Source organism: Protopterus annectens, chromosome 9.part0 (assembly GCF_019279795.1).
Source record: "Protopterus annectens isolate FY-2018-M chromosome 9.part0, PAN1.0, whole genome shotgun sequence".
In the NCBI taxonomy this organism is placed as follows: domain Eukaryota; kingdom Metazoa; phylum Chordata; order Ceratodontiformes; family Protopteridae; genus Protopterus; species Protopterus annectens.
The window spans coordinates 1,528,913,323-1,528,934,933 of record NC_056743.1 but is presented as its reverse complement, the minus strand read 5'-3'; positions in this window follow the sequence as shown (position 1 = coordinate 1,528,934,933).

Genomic DNA, 21,611 nt, shown 5'->3' with positions numbered 1-21,611 from the left:
ATTAAAAGTTAAAGATACATTTTTTGGTATTTAATATATTTGTATCAAATTGAGCATGGATATCTTAACTGTAAAAGCAAGTATGCATGCATTAGACTATAGCACAAACCAATAGTCCAATATTATAATATCAAATTGAGTATGCATATCTCAACTGTAAAAGCAAATATGCATGCATTAGTCTGTACCACAAAACAAGAATATAATATTAGACTTTAGTTAGAGGTTGTGGGTTCAAAGATGACACTTCCCAACTATACAATACTGTTAATTCTTCAATTATGTGTAATTTAAAGGTTTAAAGTAAAATCTCTATAATGATGGCACACATGCCCTGCTGTAAACTGTAATCTGTATAATTGGAACACACATATGTCCAATATATGCACATGTCAAGGAGTACTTACTGCAATCTGTGGTATAGTGTGCATCTGTTAGGAGCTCATAAGTCCAAACATTCAGTTTTATTCATAGGTGAGGAAACCAGATGGATTATAGAATTAACAGCACACAGGTTTCCTGGTCTCAACGAGGTTATTCCAATAAAACCCACCTTAAAGAAAAGGTGGATACAATACTGATTAATGATTGGTTGAAAGGTGTTTTAAATATCCTTTTGTGTTTGGTAAAGAATAGTCTGAAGAAGGGTATAACCTGAAAGCGCTTACTGTTGGATTTTATCTGCTTATGTAACTTTATATTGATGGTTCATACTGTTGCTGAATAAATATCTTAATCCACTTGGTGGAAACTGCTTTTTTCTTATGCACTTGTGTTTTTTTGTGGGCAGTTACCTTAGGTGAGGTCTCCAAGTTTTTTGACTTACTTTAGATCTGTTAGGAGCTGGTAGTCCTAAAAGTAAAAGTTATGTTAGAAGTTGGTAGTCTTAAAAATAAAAGTTAAGATAACAGAGTCAATTAATTGTATCATTGTATTGTATGTCACATATGAAAGTACTAATCTTATCTTTTTTTCTCTTACCCCAACCCTTTTGTCATCCACATGTACGACATCACTAAATTGTCTGAAAGCCCTTCCCCCAAGGATCAGCCTGCCCCCCCTCCATTGGCTCCAGCACTTTTGCCCAGCACATCTGGGAGACAACCTGGCAGAACCACCTCTGCTTCCCCTGCACTACCTGCTCCCTCAGGTAGTCCCGCCTCAGTGGCTGGTCCAGTAGTTCTCTCCAGGAGCAGTGGCAGAGGTGGTGAATTTATCACTCATGCTGAATTGCTAGGGATGGTGCATAGGATTGTGCTCTGCACTGTTGGTGCATGCCTATGCCAGTTAGAGAGGCTGCTCTCCCTCATTTTACATAATAACAGGAGGAGGAGATCCTGACGTCAACCAATCCAGCCAGTAGCGGAGTGTGGTAACAGTGATGACAGTCCAGTGGGTGAGAACTCAATTCTCACTGTCACCCAGCTTGACAACCATGAGTTTGTGATATCCCTACCCTCACCCCAATCATGGTGTCTCCAGCCTTTTCTGTCTATCACTATCCCTCTCTCTTGTCTTATTTTCTTGCCTGTCTGCAATTGCTTCATCACTTACCCAATTTACCTCACCTAGAGATTCCTATATCTCTTCCCCAACATTCCTCTCTCAAAACAAAATGGGCAACTGTCTGAGAAAAAAAATATATAATCCCATACATAGCTCTCCATTTTGCACACGTTTCTTCTTGACACACTTGCTTCAGTCCAATTGGCTATATAACATGATTGTGTTGTGGCCATCCCTCTCTCTAGAGATGACAGTACAAATTCAATTAATATCTGGCAGATATGTTCACTTTACACTGTTAAAGAAATGGATAGCTATGGTTCTTTCCTACCGCTCTCCTGCACATTACTACCTTGCCTTCCCTTTGTTCTTCCCCCTGCTTGCTCCCCATTTCACCACTGTCATATCTTCCCCATTTCTTTTCTATAATGCATTATTCTGCAATGGTGTGCATCAAGCACCAACGGTAGTGCAAAAGTAGTTAAAAGTATTACAGACAGCTGTATTTGAACCTAGTACCATCTGGCCCCAAAAAAGGAGTATAGCACTGCAATAACTGCATTAACACATGCTGTCCTAGAGTCAGGTGAGTAGTAGGTATAGTCCAGAGACTCAGTACTAACTGTCAGACATTGTTCTTCCCCCTGTTGCTCCCCATTTCACCACTTTCCTATCTACCCCACTTTAACACCTTTAATCCGGTCAAAAAATAGAATCACACACAGAAAAAGGAATGGCTCTCTTCACTTTTTGGGCTCCATGTTTGTGAAGGAGGTGTGCATCATTCACCAATGCACAGCAATAATGAGAGGTGGCAAAATGCAGCAACACATCTCATATAAACAATTCATGTCATTGCATTATCACTCTTTAATGAAATGTATTTTAAAGTATTAGATATACCTGTATTCAAACCCAGTACCATGTGGGCAAAAAAAAAAAGACTGTATCAATGCATTAACATATGCTGCACAGAGTCAGTTAAGCAGCAGGTGTGTTTCATAGACTCAGTACTATCAGGTTATAGCAATGCTGCTCGTGTTTGTAGATGGTTTACCTTCACGTAAACGTGCATCTTACATGTGTAACTACTTTGTTAACAGTTGTGCAAACCCATTGATCTCCGCCCTATGGAAATTTTTATATTATGATGTATTACTGCTATTTACTGTCCATTTCTTATTAATGACATGAAATCAAATGTGTAAACTTTACAAACTGAGGGCCCTATCTAACGATATATCACATATTTACAATACATCCATCTGTTGCCACCCCCGAAACACTGCAACCCTGGTGTCTCAGTATTTTTTCCACACATACAGTATATCAACCAAGTACAAAATGTAATATCAAATGTTGTGTGCTGTGCAATGCACATCAATCTGGTAACATGCAGAACTACAACTATTGACCTATATTCATGAAAACACTTATCTGCAAAGCTAGGGAAGGAATCAGGATGGACTACATCCATAGGGGCATAAGTGACCTTCAACACACTTGACCCTACCCATTTTGTTTTTGTCAAGGGTATATCTTGCTTATTGAACCTTGTGGACTTCTTGGATACTGACCCTACAGACCTGGATGACGGATAACAGAACATGCCGCCTATGTTGACTTATCCAAGGCCTTTGACACTATATCCCATTCATGTGTCATAGTGAAGATCTTTCATGTTGGAATTAAGCCATACAGTAGTAGATGGATAGGCAACTGGCTCACTGACCTAACACACACTCTCAAAGTTGGGGACTGCACCTCTACCAGTAGCCAATTACCATTAGAATACCAGAAGGATTTGTGCTGGGCCCTCAACTGTTCACAACCTACTTCTCTGAAGCACAGGCAATGGTAGATGGCCTGTGGTTTACCAAGTTTGCAGATGACTGGTAACTGGGTGCACTAATATAGAGTCCCCCAATAATAGTAACAGATTACAAAAGGAGCTGCACCACACAAATGATTGGTACCAGACTCATAGACTAAACTTTAAAGCATACAATGCCTCATTGTCCTCTTTGGCAATGGAGTACCCCTGCTACTTATGATACACATTGCACCCCACTAAGCTCAAACACAGTGTTGTGAGACTTTGGAACCCATGTTGATAGCAATCTACACTTTCATCACTATGTGTCTATAGAGGTGACGCACACATTCTGCATTGTGCAAATCATACTTATTGACATCATATCCAAGATCAGAGTTGTCATATCTCTGCTGTACTCTACCCTTATCAGACCACTAATTTAGTACAATGATCCCATCTGTCTGTACCTCACCATAAGCCTGCAGCAATTGGAGAAAACATAGAGTTGTGCCTGCGAGACTCCAGGGCATTCAAACATGACATACATGGAAAGACTGAAAGACCTGTCAGTGTGCTCGTTATTATGCAGGCTGCTGAGAGGTAACCTATACCTGCTCTACAGACCAGTCTCAGACCCTACCCTACTGGAAATGCTGCACATCTGCAAATCAAATGGCACAAGAATAGCTCAGCCCAGGTTTCTCAACCTAGACTGTAACATAAGCAGAACATGCTTGGGAGACAGCTATATCCCCCAGTGACTCACACTCCTCTGTAATAAGCTCCCACTGCATGCAAATCAGTGCTTCTTAATGACCCTATTCAAGCACAACCTTGACTACTGGTTGGGTGATTGTAAAGTCACCTCTGGGGTGGCACCTATATCCCTCATGGACAGGGCCATTTGATGTTTCTCACAGAATCACCCTAACAATGACCATCCAACTATGTTCAAAAAGGGTACTTGTGTTTTTACACAGCTAGGCTTTCAAACACCATAGGGCCATTAGGCTAGTAGCCTCCTATGTACATATGAAGCTATGAGCCTATGCAGGTCTCCCAACATTTTGTCTTCCACATGGCCTGCTGATATCATCTACTATAAGTTAATCTGCAGTCTTGTAAAAGTCAGACTTGTGCTGTGGCACTTGTGTAACATACTGTGTTCTGTAGTCTGTGCATTTAGATATGTAGGGGTTCTGTTCTCATTGCAGTCAACTCTATATCTGTGTGTCTGTGTCTGGCCAGAATGGCAGAAGTATGTATCCTACAGTTATCACTCCAATCACATTGATTGACAGTATTTTGATGCTTGCACATGCCTACACATCCTTTTCATGCAGGCCTCCCAACTTCTCTCCAACATGCACTGCTGATATCATCCACTATAATTTGACCTTCAGCCATGTAGAACTTGGACTTGTACCATGGCACTTGCATAAAATGCTGAGTTATGTAGTCTGTGTACTTAGATAAGTAAGGTTCTGTTCTCACTGCAGTCAAGTGTGTGTGTGTATGTATAGCCAGAAGAGCAGAAGTGTGTATCCTGCAGTTACCTCTCCAATCCCATGAATTTCCAGTATTGCTCCAATCCCATGAATTGACAGTATTTTGATACTTGCACATGCCTACAAATCCATTTCATGAAGGCCTCTCAACTTCTCTCCAACATGCACTACTGATGTCATCCACTATAAGTTGATCTGCAGCCATATAAACATCAGACATGTGCAGTGGTGCTTGCATAAAGTACTGAGTTCTGTAGTCTGTATACATAGATAGGTAGGGGTTCTGTTTTCACTGCAGTCAACTGTGTATGTGTGTGCGCTCGCATGCATGTGTGTGTGTGTGTGTGTGTGTGTGTGTGTGTGTGTGTGTGTGTGTGTGTGTGTGTCTAGCTAGAAGAGCAGAATTGTGTATCCTGCAGTTACTGCTCCAATCCCATGAGCTGACAGTATTTTGGTAGTTGCACATGCCTAAAGATCCATTTCATGCAGGTCTCCCAACTTCTTCTCTACAACATGCACTGCTGATGTCATCTACTATAAGTTGACCTGCAGCTATATAAAAGTTAGACTTGTGCTATGACGCTTGGATCAAGTATTGTGTTCTGCAGTTTGGGTACTTAGATAAATAGGGGCTCTATTCTCACTGCAGTCAACTGTGTGTGTGTGTGTGTGTGTGTGTGTGTGTGTGTGTGTGTGTGTGTGTGTGTGTGTGTGTGTGTGTGTGAGCCCTTAGTTGACATTAGAGAAAGCATTTTACACCAGCATGTGGGACACTGTTATAGTCTCCTCAACAGATGCTGCTGATATCATCAGCTATAAAGTGTTATCTGAGACACTCTGAGTCAGACTTGAGTTGTGGCACATGTGCAAAGTACTGTTTTCTGTTGCCTGTGTACTTAGGTAGGTAGGGGTCTCTATTCTCACTGCAGTTAACTTGGTGTATGTTTGTGCACTTGCTTGACAACAGAGAGAGCATTTTACAACAGCGTGTGAGACATTGCTTTTACCATCTTCCTCTTAACAGACTGCTGATTTGCGGATGTGCAGTATACACATCAGGGCAGGGTAAGAGATGTCTTGTAGTCCAGGCACAAGTCATATCATCCTTTCCAATACAGGTTTCAGGAACAGGGCTTTCAGTATATCCACATACATCATGTCATGGTTTGTAGGACCTGTATTTTTTGGTGTGAAACTCCTGTGGTCTACAGATGTCTGCTGATGTACATGCAAAATGAAGCATTATTAGTGCTCAGATGAGGTTTGAGTACAGTGCTATTACATCTTGTTCAGATCTGGATACAATTGTCTGACTTCTGAGGTGTATGACGTAGCCTTTCCATACCACTGTGGACACTTGGTCAAAGTTCAGATTGCCACCTACATGTGTTCCCAATTTTTGCACCACTGGTTTCAGCATAGGGGGTAGTGTTCTCAATGGTGTACTTACTTGGAAATTCAAGTTTGCATAATGCATAAATCTTGACACATTTCATATTTATTAGTAGACCATGTGGCTTTGGCATCAATCATTTTTGGTGTTAGCCCCTCTTGTACTATAGTCACATCATTGGTGGGCTCAATTATTGCAACCAATATGCATATATCAGCAAACTCTGTAAGCTACAGATTGTAATTTGTAGCCTGGACTGTTGAAAAATAGATTCCAAACAGTATAGGGCCCAGCACAGATCCTTGGGGTACACCAGTGGTGACAGCTGCAATGGTGGAGATTGATTCACCAACCTTCACAGTATGTGGTATGTCATTGAGGACATTGGTTAACCATCTAGTGCGATAATTGATAATCCTCAGCTGGTAGTGTTTGTCAATGACACTTGAGTAGGGAAATTGTGTCCAAACCCTAGGACAGATCAAGATAGGCAGTATGCACTGTGTTACCTTCATGCAAGCCTATCATACAGAACAATGGGCTACATCACAGGTCAGCTATAGCATGACTCAGAACATACACCTACCTGACACAGTGTGATACACACTTCAACACACCCTCCAGATGGACTATGTTCCCATAGAAGGATGCACTTCAACATGCATCCATCTGCGTGGGCTGGGGACAGCACCTGATGCATGCATGTATAGACACATCCTGACTCTCCTGATCTGAGAGGTAGACCAACATGTCATCATGGACCTTCTCTAAATGGACACTAGTAATATCCTGCTGTGTGCAACAGACTTGTGTGAGTTTTTGATGCTACATCTATGTCTGTTACATCTGTCAGATGTCCTGAACGAGCATCATCTAGTGTAACTTGAAATGGCCAAGGCAGTTAACAGGAGTCCACACTGAGGTATTCTATCCACAGTGGCAGATGTGGCCATCAACACCTACATCATCAAGTGGGTAGAACACTGCATCACACACTTGACATCTAAATATGTAGAAATATGTGAAGTGACCTATATCTAGGGATCCCCTACACTACACCGACACACCACAAACCCAACAGCCAAAACGCTGACAGCAAAACTCTGAAACCACACAATACTGACAGCTCACATTACCGAACACCATAACACCGACTCACAACACACACACACAACACAAGCACACCAAAAACCTTACAAACCTACACTAAACCTTACATACACAACTATCTATGCACTAACCTTAACCCAAACCCCAATCCTAAGGTCCGTCACTATCGCACACTTACCTTACCTGCACCCTAACCCTAAAGTCCGTCACTATTGCACACTCACCTTACCCGCACCCTAACCCTAAAGTCCATCACTATCGCACACTTACCTTACCCCGCACCCTAACCCTACAGTCTGTCACTAACGCACACTTATCTTACCCACACCCAATCCCTAAATTCCATCACTATCGAATATTTACACAGTCATGCTCATTTCGCATGTTGGTGTTTTCAGCATTGGGATTTCAAACTGTCGGTTATTTCCATTGTCGGTCTTCTGGTGTCGGTGTTTCGATCTGTCAGTGTTCTCAGGTAGACCCATATCTAGTGTCTAGTGATCAAGTGTGTACAGCAGTGCTGTCTGCTAGGCCCTTCCTGTCCATGAATGATTGACATCACAGATGTCAAGAATGACATACAAATCCTGTATCCCAACAGCTGTCTGGAGGACTACAGATTGTGGACAATCATTGACTCCAACGGTGATATTGGTATAATACAGACAGGATCAATACACATCAAAGATTGTTTCCACAGCTATGACAATACATGAGATGAAAAAAAATGTGGGGATTTGTTTCATTATGCAAACTAATGCACAAACCAAGGATCATATAGACGTCACACCCTATCAACAGACCAGTTGTTATGTGTCTTGTGTCTTGGGATATATGGTTTGTGGAATGTCCACCAGCATGTATCCATGGTGGTGAGTACCCCCTTGTATGTAACACAACTACTGCGTATGTGCAGGACATGCACATGACAGGCCAAAATACCTTCATAGTTCACAGACTTCATCACACCAGTATCTGAGTACAATGCATCCTTCCTCATGGCCCTCCATACACATCTTCCAGTGATGTGTAATTGAAGTGTAGCACCTTTGCCACTGTGAGCTGTTACACATCTATTTGTGCATACATAGGTATTAGTTTTGTTGCATGAACATTACTGTTTGATGGCACGGAACCCCCATCAAGGTGTAATATCACATGCATGTGTGATTTCTGTTTTGGTGATGCACTCATGACATACATAGCTGTTTAATGACATTGATGGTATGGTTTACACTTGTGACAGTGCGAATTGTGCCATGCATATCTCTGTCATGCACACTAATCAACTAGCCTGTAGTGATCATAATATCGTGTGTCTCCTCACACTTCCTGCATATGTTGGTGTCAGCAGAGTGTGTTTGATTACACTCATATATTACTGACATGTCCTAGTAGTTCTACAAGTGTGTTGGTGCAGAGCCATCTATGCTCACTCAGAAACACATATGTTGTGTCAGAGACATGGGTATTGCTGGTGGTATTATTCTGATATTGTCCATGATTGTGCATGATGGATTTAATGTTGGCCATAAACCTGTATCTGTAACCTACTTGTTGGAAGCCTCTGCTGACAATACAGGCATACTCAGGCAAATCAGTTTGCACAGCTTCACAATATGCAACCAACTCCAATTGTATTTAACATCCATGATGCATGTCCTCTCCATTGTTCATGTCTGGATGCTTATATCACACAAACATCCTCCACTGTTATTTCACCTTGTGTGACAGTCACATCGTATACATTTGTCACTGTGTAGTCTGTATTGTGTCACGTGAAGATAATGTGATTAGTTTTCCTGCTGCAACTGTCTTCCTTTTACATTTCCTCATGTGCAGTACATTACAGTGTTCCACCTGTCCTCCTTCCCTGTGCTCATCCCTAAACTTCATTTGTGTGTCCCTATTCTATAAACACACTTTCCATGACTGTTTCTTATAAATGGCAGTCCATGTCCCCGTACAGATCACTGACACAACTTGTACAGACTGCTAGGAATGTGATTCCATAATACTCAGCACTATAGACACTGTCCTGTCCTGTGCCTGCAACACATATATTAATATATGAAAAATCCTAGTGGTCCTTGTGGCATTCCTCACAATTCTGCTAGCCCAGTATGCTGGAGTGTACACATACACTATCCTGTCCTGTCCCTGCAACATAATATATTAATATATGAAAAACCCTGGTGGTTCTTGTGGAATTCTAACCAGTCCCATTAACCTAATATGCTGGAGTGTACACATATACTGTCCTGTCCTGTCCCAGCAACATAATATATTAATATATGATAAACTTTGGTGGTCCTAGTGGCATTCAGCTCAGTCACACTAACCGTGTTTGCTATACTGTAACTAAGTTTGCTATCTGTGTTGTTTTACAACAACGACAATTGCTGTTGCCTGCATTTAATTTTTCTCAGCCACCCACCCCATTCCTGATGTACTTTCAAACTTGGTGGCTTTTGAGCTGTCTGCCCCTACTATAAATTTAACTTTGGCTGCTCCTCCCAGTCTTGTCTCATCTGCTCTTTTACTGGACGCAGAGAGATCACCTGGATAGGCCCTCCCCTTACACTCTTAAATCTTATGTTTCATACCACGTCACTTAGTGCACAATGCATATTTCAGGGTATTAATCCTTTTTTTCCCATCATTCTTTTAAAATCTGTAACATCTTAGACTAGGCCAATCACTGGTGAGTCTAACAACTGCTTCTCAGGAATCAGCTTGGGATTGCAGATTTTGTTTTTGCTCCTGTTGAGAGAAGGAGCAGAGGAACATTATTTCATATCATTCCTTGAAATAACCAGTCATCAAAAAGATAGAACATTGCTTCTTAGAAGGCAGCTTGGAAATGACGTACTGCTCTGCTCCTGGTGAGAGAAGGAACAGTGGGACATTGGTTCCTGTTGGTCTATGGCAGGGCAGTGTATATGGGACTTCCTTGAGTGGTGTGGTTGCAATTTTGTTGAGATCCTCTTGGATTTCTGTGTCCAACAGCAGTAGGCTGTGTCTGGGGTATCTACTAAGGGAAGATAACAACAAGTGTTCTGAGGTGATAATCATCTGGCTTAATAGTACTTCACAGGAAACAACTTGGGACTAGTGTTACTGTTTTACTTCTGATGAGAGAAGGAGCAAATTTTAGTCTTTGATAGTCTTGATTAGTCTATATACTTAGAGGACTAAAGCTAACCAGCTATAAACCCCTGTTGTACCACCCCTTGTAGATCATGCAATAAGGAACACCATGGATATGCACTTTCCTACTATCTCTGCAGCCAGTTTGGTGGATATGGGTGTCCTGAGGTGATGTAACAATTGCCTCATGTTTACTGACAACCATCTAACTCTTAAACAAATGATACATTACATGAGAGATGTAGTTATATAATGTCAATGGAGAGAAGGCTCTCATCTACAAGAACTTATATTATCAGACAGGTTGTCAGAAACATACCCACCACACATATTATGGACCAGACATTTAAATCCCAAATACCTCTCAGACATTGAACTTACAATAAGTATCCCTAGCTACATCAAAAGAACTCTACCAAAACAACACCCACCATGACACATACAGCCAAATCTCATGGTGTTCCAAACAGAGTAGTCACCACAATGCCCAGACATCCAAGGAAGTACACTTTATTAAATAAAAAAAAAAAAGACTTAGTGCTTTTGCCTACTTACATTTAGGCATCATCAGTGTGATTTTTGTTGGTTACATCTCATGGTGTCTCATCTTCTAAGCTCATAAGGCAAACCACCACACAACCCAATATTTTGGTCATAGGAGACTCTGTTGTAAGGCACACAGATGTCTCATTCATAAGGCTGTGTAAGGAGAGAGTCATGGTCAGTTGCCTATTAGGGATCAGGATCTGCCAGATCATGTGTGCACTCAGGTCATTGAACCACAAGTACCAGTATGACTCAGTCATAGTCCATGTGGCTGTAAATGATCTGAGATGTACCTGTCTGGACTATATGAAGAGAGCTATGATGGAGCACTCAAAAAATGTGTCCCAGGCTGGTATGAGTCTAGTACTTAGCAGCATTCTACCTTCTCCAAGGATGATGCCACAGTATGAATGGAAGATAATTAACTTTAATAATTGGCTTAGTTTTTGATATCATTTGAAGGAGGTACAATATTTGTTAGCTTGGGAGGATATGTTTGACAGACCACGCTGCTTTGCCAGGGTTGTCTGCATCTCTCCCCTCTAGGCTTTTGAGTACTGGCTAAAACCTTGCTCACCCTTCTAGTGCCTTTTTTTAGACATTGCCAACCCAATAAACCTTCCAATGTAGCAAAACCAACCAAGAAAATCTAAAGGTTTTACTTCTTAATACCAGGAGTCCAAACAAGAAAGTCATCTCTTTGCAAGCTGTTTCTTCACCCTGCAGACTACAGACATCTGTGCAATTACTGAGACATGGTTTAAAGCCACAGAAAGTACCCTGGCAGTGCAGAGTTATAATGCCTTCCATACATTTACACCAGCTACTACATGGGAAGGGACAAGAGGTGAAGGTGCCTCCATTTACATCAAAAACAAGCACTCCTCATGGTTGTTCAAATATCATGACATGTTGGAGCTTCTCCACATCTAGATTACAATAGACAATGCCCCATATCACATCCTTGCAAGCTATAGGTCCCCTCTATGACCCAGAAAACACATTGCATATACTCAAACCTACTGGAGACACTCCCCATTCAGCCCAACACCATATTCATGGGCAATTTGTACTACTCCACAATAGACTGAGAATCATACATGACCTCAAACATGCAGACCCAGAGATTCCTGGACTTTGTAAACACAAACACCCCAGGCCAACTAGTCCATACGCCCATTACGGGTACTAAAATCCTTGACCTGGTCCTCACCCTCACACCTCCAGTGTAATGCCCTTATTGCTCAGGTCAGACCATAAAGCTGTCTCCTCTGAAGCAAAAATAAAAATAAAACCCAGGACTTCCGCTAACCCTGGAACTTTTAGGAATAATTCTCAGGATAATGGCTTACTATTATATGGCAACCTGGGAAAATATCAACCTCCACCAAACCCTGAGAACACTACTACCTATGCAAATTGTTCACAGAAACACCATACAATCATGTTAAGGACTGCACTGAGACAGTTGTATCTATCCAGAATAAGCACAGAACAAACTCAAAAAGCAAGCCAACCTGGTAGAATCCCAACATCAATACGTTGTATAACAAAAAAAAAAAAAGAAAGAAAATCATGTCAAAAATTAGGTAGTACAATATCCAGCAATGTAAAAACTCCTTCATCAATTTAAACAAGCAACTCGGGCTAATTACATCTACCAAAGTCAAATTTGAGGTAAAAATAGGTTCTCAGGTCAAGAGCCATCAAAAGACATTCTTCAGCTATGCCCGCAGCCTCAAAGGCAATAAATAACATGAGATGAACTAACTGTAAATGTAACCACCTATACTCAGCCAAAGGATATAGCAAATCTACTGGCCGACAGATGTAGCTCCAATTCTATCCCCCTCTGCCTCAAAGACACCCCTTAGGAAATACCTTCAACCATAACTTCACTAGGGAATAAGTCTTCAATGCATTCTCCAAGGCCAAGAATACTGCATTGTTTGGCCCCAATAATATCTCACGATGCCTCCGGAATAGCATGAAACGTGACCTATCAGGACCAATAGAATCACTATTTAAGCACAGGCAGGCCTTGAGCTAAGTGAATGTAGGACTGCAATTTTCATCACTGTGTAAGGGCGAACCATCTACAGGCCCAGAAAATGACATACCAATAGGTCTGACTATTCTTTGTTGGGGTGTCTTTCATGTCTTTCTTGTGTCTGCAAGTGTTTTGCCAGGTGTTCAAGTTGTATATGCAAAGCAATGGAAAGAATTATCATGAAAATGATAAAAAGCACAATAAAACAGCATTTCCATCATATCAAACAGCTATATATATATATATATATATATATATATATATATATATATGTGTGTGTGTGTATGTTCATAGGTTTCATAGGTTCATAGGTATATACTAGGCTAACTACCACCAAGGCCTTTATAAGCCTAGCCATGCAACCCAACCCCATTGTGCCCTCTTGTAACATGTGTGTCTTAACTGTGTGTGTGGGGGGGGATATGTTAGGAAGTTGCTAAACAGTTATGTGGGCAGGTATGTTAATTTGGGAATATTTACTGTTGATCTATGTCTATTACAGACATGGCGGCCAGCCTGGGGATGAATTTGTGATTTCCCATCCAATGATCAAGATGACATTTGAGTTGGGTTAAGGAAGGACTCTGATTCACATGGATGGAGAGCCTATTCCAGAGCATGGGAATCCTTTGAGTCACATATCTGTCTCACCAGCATGTTCTATTTATTTTGTAAGCAAAGTTCAAATCCCTGGATCTAATGTTTCTGTTTTTTCTTGTTTTGCCTATGTCAAAAGCTCCATCAGAGCTGGATCTAAGGAGGCTTTATATGCCAAACACTGATTGCCTCTCAACAACCTGTAGGTGACTAAGTATGGAGACAGGGCTCTATGGTGATCTGTACATGACAGTGTGTTAATACTATGGATTGTCTTGGTGAGAAACATCTGTGAGTGTTCCAGCTGTTGCATTTGTCTAGTCAAGTGCATACCAAAGGGAGCATTGTACTCAATGATGGGTCTAATAAGGGATGAGTAGAGTGGTACTATAACCTCCATGGTCTTGGATGCCATATGTTTACTTATAAGTTGGGTGACATAGAATGATTTTCTTACTGCCTTCGCTGCCTGTTGGTCAAAGGCCAGATTACTGTCTACATATGTTCCCAGATCTCTAACTACCAGATCAACTCTTAGGGATGTCTTATCAATGGAGTTATTTGCCTGGGTAGACTTTTTCCCAAAAGGCACTATAATGCACTTCTTTGCATTCAGTTTTAATCCAGGGCTTTGGCCCCAGTTGTTTGTCTGTGTTAGACCCTCTTGCAGGACATTAGTGTCAAGGAGAGAATTTATGATAGTTCCCAGTTTGCAGTCTTCTGTGAATTTGGTGAGCTAGAGACCCTTGACATTAGCCTTGATCTCATAGAAGTAAATGCCAAACAGGAGTGGGCCCAGCACAGCACCCTGTGATACTCCACTGGTGACCTGCCTCTTGGTGGAAGTGGTCTCACTAGTCCTGACTTCTTGGGTCCTATCTGTGAGCCAGCTGGCCAGTAGGGATTAATGCCTAGTTCAGTGAGTTTGCCTACAGTACCTGAATGTGGTATTATGTTGAATGCCTTAGTCAGGTCTAGGTAGGCAGTATGCACTGTTTTCCCTTCATAGGTTCATAGGTAGGTACTAGGCTATTGGCCCAAGGGCCTAAGTAAGCCTAGCCAACAAGGTTCCCTGGCTTACGCCATCCATGAAAGTTATTCTCCTGTGCCCCTGTCGAGCAGAGCCACAGAAGTGATCCCCGGGGTCTATTTCCTATTTCCCATCCACTCATCAAGATTTTTCTTGAAGAGTGCTAATGAGGAACTTTTCTTGATGTAGATGGGTAGCTTGTTCCAGTGTATGGGAAGTCTCTGGGACAGGAACCTACCCCTCCAGCATGTCCTGTTTATTGTGGTGACAAGGTTTAGGTCCCTAGAGCTACATGTGTAGCTCTAGGGACCTAGAGCATGTAGCTCAGAGGGATTGGGATTTCTTTAGGTGTAGCATGTCCAACAGCTCTGGGTTTGACATAGCTTTATATGTTAGGCAGAAATCACCTTGGAGTAGGCGATATGCTACAAAGTAAAGCTGCAGTTTTTTGAGACAGTCAATGTAGGGCATCTGTTTGAGGACAGTAATCCTCTTTGTGAGGTACTTCTGTGGCCTTTCCAGCAGCTGCAGATGTCTTGTGAGGTACATTCCAAAAGCGGCGTTGTACTCTATAATGGGTCTAATGAGTGTCGAGTAGAGGGGAACAATTACCTCTTTTTTCCTGGATGAGAACCCTTTTGTGATGTGGTGTGCCATGTAGAAAGATTTCCTGACTACTGTGGCGATGTGATTATCAAAGGAGAGACTACTGTCCACCTGGGTCCCAAGGTCTATTATCACACATTCAGCATTAAGTAGACTGCCGCCTATGTGGTAGTTCATGGGTACAGAGTTTTTACCAAAGGGTATGACAATGCACTTTTTGGCATTGAGCTTGAGGCCATGGCTCTGACACCAGGCATCTGTCTCAGTGAGGCCTTTTTGTAGGATGTCCACATCATTTGGGGACTCGACTATGGCTCCTAGTTTGCAGTCATCTGCGAAAACTTTGTTAGCCAAAAACCTTCTGTGTTAGCCTGTACTTGAGAGGTCCCAGGACTGAACCCTGTGGTACTCCACTTGTCACTGGCTTGAAGTCAGATTTTGAGCCTGCAACTTTTACAGTGTGGGTTCTGTCAGTGAGCCACATGGCAACCTATCTTGTGACGTAGGGATTTATAGCTAGTTTAGTGAGTTTAGCTATAATTCCAGAATGGGGGATGGTATTGAAAGCCTTGGCGAGGTCAAGATAGGCTGTGTGAACCACCTTAACCTCGTCTACAGCTTTGGTGACTGCCTCAAAGAAGTCAATCAGGTTCAGGACGCATGATCTGCCTTTCACAAACTCGAACTGGGTGGGGTCTAGAGTTTGGAGGTTACCAATATCTTTGTTTATGAGTAACATGATGATACTTTCCATGGCCTTACAGACCAGGCATGTCAGGCTAATAGAGTGATAGTTCCCAGGATCAGTGGGGGCTCCCCTCTTGTGGAGTGGAATAACTGTTGTTGTGCAGCATTCAGTGGGCACAAAACCTGATGTGAGGCTATGATTGAACAAGGTACTTAGGTGGTGACCCAGTTCATTTTGAAGTCCGTGTAAAATGCAGCCTGGGATGTTGTCCGGTCCCATGGATGCTGTTTTTTTGGCTTTAGAGAGTGTAGCTTTTACCTGCATAATTGTGATTACAAGGACTCTGCATTCTTCCTGTATAGATATGGGCCCTTTAGGGGGTGAGAGGGAGTTAAAGTTAGCATTAAACCTATCTGCCAGGATGTTGGCAATATCAATTGGTTCTGTAATTTTCATGCCATTGTGCAGTTACTCAGAACAGATCTGGGTGTTGCCATTGAGATTCTTGACATAGCTAAATAATGCTTTGTGGATGTCTCTAGAATCAGTGGCAGTTTTGTTTTCATAGCTAGCTTTGGAGGATCTTATAAGGGATCTCAGGTTCTTACTGAGGCTGACCAGGGAGCTCCTCCACTCATGGGATTCTACTCTTCCTTCTGTTGTAGAGTTTGTTTATGTCAGGGGACCACCAGATTGGCTTCCTTTTTTGGAGGATAGTGTCTTTGTTCTGTTTGGGATAGCACTATCCATGCACTCATGTAAGTGCTTATAGAATGCATTTGTGTAGGATTCAGTAGTTGTAACTGTACTGTCCATCTGCATGGGTGTCATGAAGTTTGCCACTTCTGTCTTAAGAAGCATGAAGTTGGCTTTGGAGAAATTTTTTACCGTGGTTTCCTTAATGGGGGGTGGGGGTGGGATGTGGATATCTAGGGTGATTAGCTTATGGTCAGGTCTGACCAACGAGGAGTTGACTTCAGGTGTGGAACACCGGTCACTCATGTTGGTAATAACTAGGTCTAGGATGTTGTTGCCCCTGGTGGGGATGTGGATATGGTGATCCAGGGCATTGGAATTTATGAATTCCAGAAAGCATTGAGTGAAGGAGTTGGTACATGAGTAGTTTTCCCAGTTAATGGTGGGGTAGTTGAAATCACCCATTATTAGGGTGTTTGGTTGAACCCTAATATTTTCCAGTATATCAAGAAAACAGGAGTGGGAATCCTGGGGCATGGTGGGGGATCTGTAGCAAGCTACAATTTGGATTGCAGTTTTGCCCAGAGTTAGTTGCACTTAGATAACATTGGATGCATTATGCTGAGCAGCTAGCCTGGAGGTGTGGCTATCCTTAATGAATATGGACACACCTCCGCCTTTTGTGTTCCGGTCCAGGTTAGATGGCCGAAAAGTGTGGTATGAGTTATAGCCTGGTAATGCATGGGTGCTCTCTGGAGCCCTGAACCAGGTCTCAGTCACTGCACAAATATCAATGTTCTCCATTTTAAGGAGTGCCTCGAGGGAGTACATTTTGAGATGTAGACTTCTAGCATTAAGTAGCATTACTCTCAGTTTTTGCTTGCCTGTTCCTGTTACAGTGGTGAATTTGTCATTTGAACCTTGCCTACAAAAGGCACTATAGATTCGGCAAGAGCCTTAACTAGCATCCAGAATCCCAGGGGTGGCAGGTGCAGGCCATCTCTCCAAAGCATCGTGGTCTGCCGACCATGTCATCCCAGGCAGACAGATACTGGATCCCCTTAGAATGACACCAGAAGCTTAGCCAATTGTTGAAGTCAATTGTTTTGTCCTTGTACTGCAGTATCATTCTGGGTGATGGCAGGATGCTACTTAGGGCTAGGGTCATACCTGCCTGGGCTACAAGATCCAAGAGCTCTTCCTTGTCTCTTTTCATGTAGTCCAGGGAGTTACGTCTCAGGTCATTCACATCAACATGGATATTGACAGAGTCATATTTGTACTTGTTGTGGAGTGACCTGAGTGCATGGGTTATGTGGTGGATCCTATCACCCTACAGGCAGCTGACAGTAACCTTCTCCTTATTTAGCCTGGTGAGTGGGATATCAGTGTGCCTGACTATAGAGTCACCTATGACTAGTGTGTTGGGTACGTTGTTTTGCCTTATGGGCTGTGGTTGAGTGGCACACTGAGTCTGTGGGCTATGTGTCATTTGGGTTGTGTTGGGGGGGTGGAGGTTGCTTGCTTTTCTGCTTTGGAGGTCTCTGTTGCTTGAGCAGATTATTATTGAGAGCATCCATGAATGTTTTTGTGTTTCTATGTGTGGATTTTGGTGGTGTAGGTTTAGTGGGACTAAGTGATGAGTGTGGTGTGGTGCAAGTGTTTACCTTCTCCTCTTGACTGTCAAGTTCAGTCTTGGCTGGAGAGAGTTTACCTCTAGTTTGTCTAGATAAGTGCATCTCTCACAACCTGTGAGAGATAAGTGAATCTCTCACAGGTTGTAGTGTTGGGTGGTAGGAGGAGAGGGTTGTCTGTGTACATGAGGCAATTGCTATATTGCCCCAAGATGCTCAGATTCATCAGATAGACAGGAGAGAACACTAGGAGCTGACCCTTGGACATGCCTGAATAAAAAACTATTTTCCTCTAGACAAGTGAGGAAAGTGAATACAAGAGCTGTTTTTCTCTAAGCAAGTGAGGAAAGTAAGTACAAAAACTGTTTTCCTCCAGGTAATGAGGAAGGTTGAGTACTGTAGTAATTTGTAGCTTATTTAGTGCTTACAACAAGTTCTGAACAAGTGCTGAGCACGAATAAGCAAATTCAAGTGCAAAAACTAAGAATCTGTATCTGAACTAGACAAGTTACAGGAAAGAAACCAGTGCAAATGCGGGCTTTTAAATCAGAAAGATGAGAGAGATGGAAAAATTGCCCAAATGGCCAATAACTACAATTTCTGGGCCAGAAACCACTCCTTATGTGGTAGATAGGTTACCTAGTGCTTACCACTCCCACTGGTAAGCTAGCAGGCTTCCCTCCAACACAGAAAGGCTTGGGGGCCTCAGGAGCTTACAAATAGTCCTGGATACAGCAAATCTATATCTGGACTAGACTAGTTACAGGAAAGGGGGGAAACAAGTGCAAATGTGAGCTTTTAAATCATCCATTGCCTTGCTTACCTTCTCAAAGAAGTCTACCTGTTTAAGTAGGCATGACCTGCCTTTGACAAAACCAAACTTGGATGAGTCCAGTATCTGTAGGTTGCCAAAGTCTTTGTTGATCATTTCTATGATAATTCATTCCATGGCTTTGCATATTAAACTAGTCAGACTAATGAGTCTGTAGTTTCTGGGGTCAGTTGATGGTCCACCCTTGTGAAGGGAGATAACCATTGCCATCCTCCATTCACTTGGTACGCAATCTGTTCTGAGGCTGTAATTGAAAACTGACACAAGTGCTCCTGATAGGTTATCTTTCAGACTATTTAGGAGTTTTTAGCCTTAGTGAGCACCACTATGACCTTTTCCCTGCTGACAGTTGGGGGTTATAGTGATAGAGATTTCAGAAGGGGTGGCAGGGAGGGAGTTGGGGGCAAAGTTTAAGCTGAATTTGTCACCCAACAGCTTTGCTATGTCACTCTACACACTGAAAATGGTACAATTTACTACCAGTTCTGCACACTGTTGCATGTTACCTTTGAGGTTTTGGACATAACTGCAGAAGGCTTTGTGGTTGTCTTTAGTTGAGAAGCTATCTTAACCTTGTAATTGGCCTTATTAGGTTTAATTAGTCCTCTTAGTTTCCTGTTTTGTTTTGTTAGTGAGCTCTTGTCATTATGAAAGTTGTTCTTTCTGACTTTGGCCATGACTTTTTTCCTTTTGCTATACACCCTTTTAAGATTAGGATTCCACCAGTGTGGTTTGATTTTGGGATTTGTTTTTGGCTTACTTCTAGTAGACACAGCAGCATCTATGCAGCCATTTATGTTTGTGCAGGGTGTCTATGATTAATTCTGCACAGGGTGTTGTGAACTCTGTGTTGGGCAGGGCATTGAAGTTTGACAAACTGTTACTTAATAGGATGTAGTTTGCTTTAAAATAGTTTATAGCTTGATTTTTATTTTAAATGAGACAGCTTTGGGATACAACCACACCAGTGAAGATGTGATATGGGGGTGGAGGTTTATCCTTCTCCCATATTGATGAGAACAAGGTACACTATGTTTGAGCCTCTGGCTGAAGTGTGCACTAACTGATCAAGGGCATTTGTGTTAATAAAGTCCAGGAAACATTGTACCTGCCAGTTGGAGGCAGTCTATGTTTTCCAGTCTATAGAGGGGTAGTTAAATGTTCACACAAATAGAGTGTTTGGTTGTATGGAGAGTGCATCCAGTAAGGCTTGATAAGAGTTGTGAGATTCTTAGACATAGATGGTGACCTATAGCTTGCTAAAATATGGTAAGGGACTCTATCTAAGGTGATTTGCACATGGATGAGCTTCAGGGTATCATCCTGTTTAATCAACCTTGAGGTATAATTATTGCTAAAGTAGATTGAGACACCTCCACCTTTAATCCCTACCTGTGTGGCTGATCGTCTAAATGTATGGAAGGCACTGTAGTCTTGCACTGCCAGAGTACTTTAGGCAGCTTTAAACCATATCTTGGTAAAGACATAGATGTCTATATTCTGAAGAGTGAGGAGAGCTTGTAGGGTGTTGAGTATCTTGTTAAGGCTCTTAGCATTGAGCAGTAGCACCTTTAGGTTCCTTTGGGTTTTATTTGCTATGGTACGTGTGGGTCTATATTATTAAAACCAAAACCGGAATGTGTGAATCCAGTTTGAGGGACACAAAATGAGCGAATGTCTCAAGCATCGAATCACAAAAATAAAAAAAGTAACACACGAAAACTTTTACTAACTGTTTTATGCAGGGGGCAAGCCCCCCTTGCACCCCCCCACACCCCTGTTACTTAAATATACCAACTCCGAGATTGCACTCCATTGAAGTAAAGGGAAGAATTCCCTATGGTGATCTCCAGCCATTCCTTTGATATTTAAAGGTTCATAGGTTCATACTAGGCTATCTGCCCTGGGGCAATTATAAGCCTAGCCCGATTCTGTATGGCTTACGCCACCCCTTGATTTGAGTATACTGTGCCCTTTTTAAGGTTTAGTTTACTGTGCCTCTGTCTAATAGTGACACGAGAGTAATCCCTGGGACAAACCTACGATCCCCCATCCACATATCGAGATTCTTCTTGAAGAGATTCAGTGAGGTGCTCTGCCTCACATGAACTGGAATTCTATTCCAGAGCGAAGGAGCCTCTGGGTTATGAACCTGTCCCTCCAGCAAGTTCTATTTATTTCTGTGCTGAGGTTCAAGTCCCTCGAGCGTGTGGCTCTAAGGTATTTAGATTTACTGAGGTGGAGCATGTCCATTAATTCTGGATTTGACATAGCTTTGTATGTCAGGCATAGAACGCCTCAAGTAGGCGGTATGCAATGGAGTAGAGCTGGAGTTTTTTAACCGAGCAGCATATGGCATCTGTTTGAGACCCTTGATCCTCTTGGTGAGATACTTTTGGGGTCTTTCTAATTGCTGCAGGTGTTGGGTAAGGTACATCCCAAAAGGGGC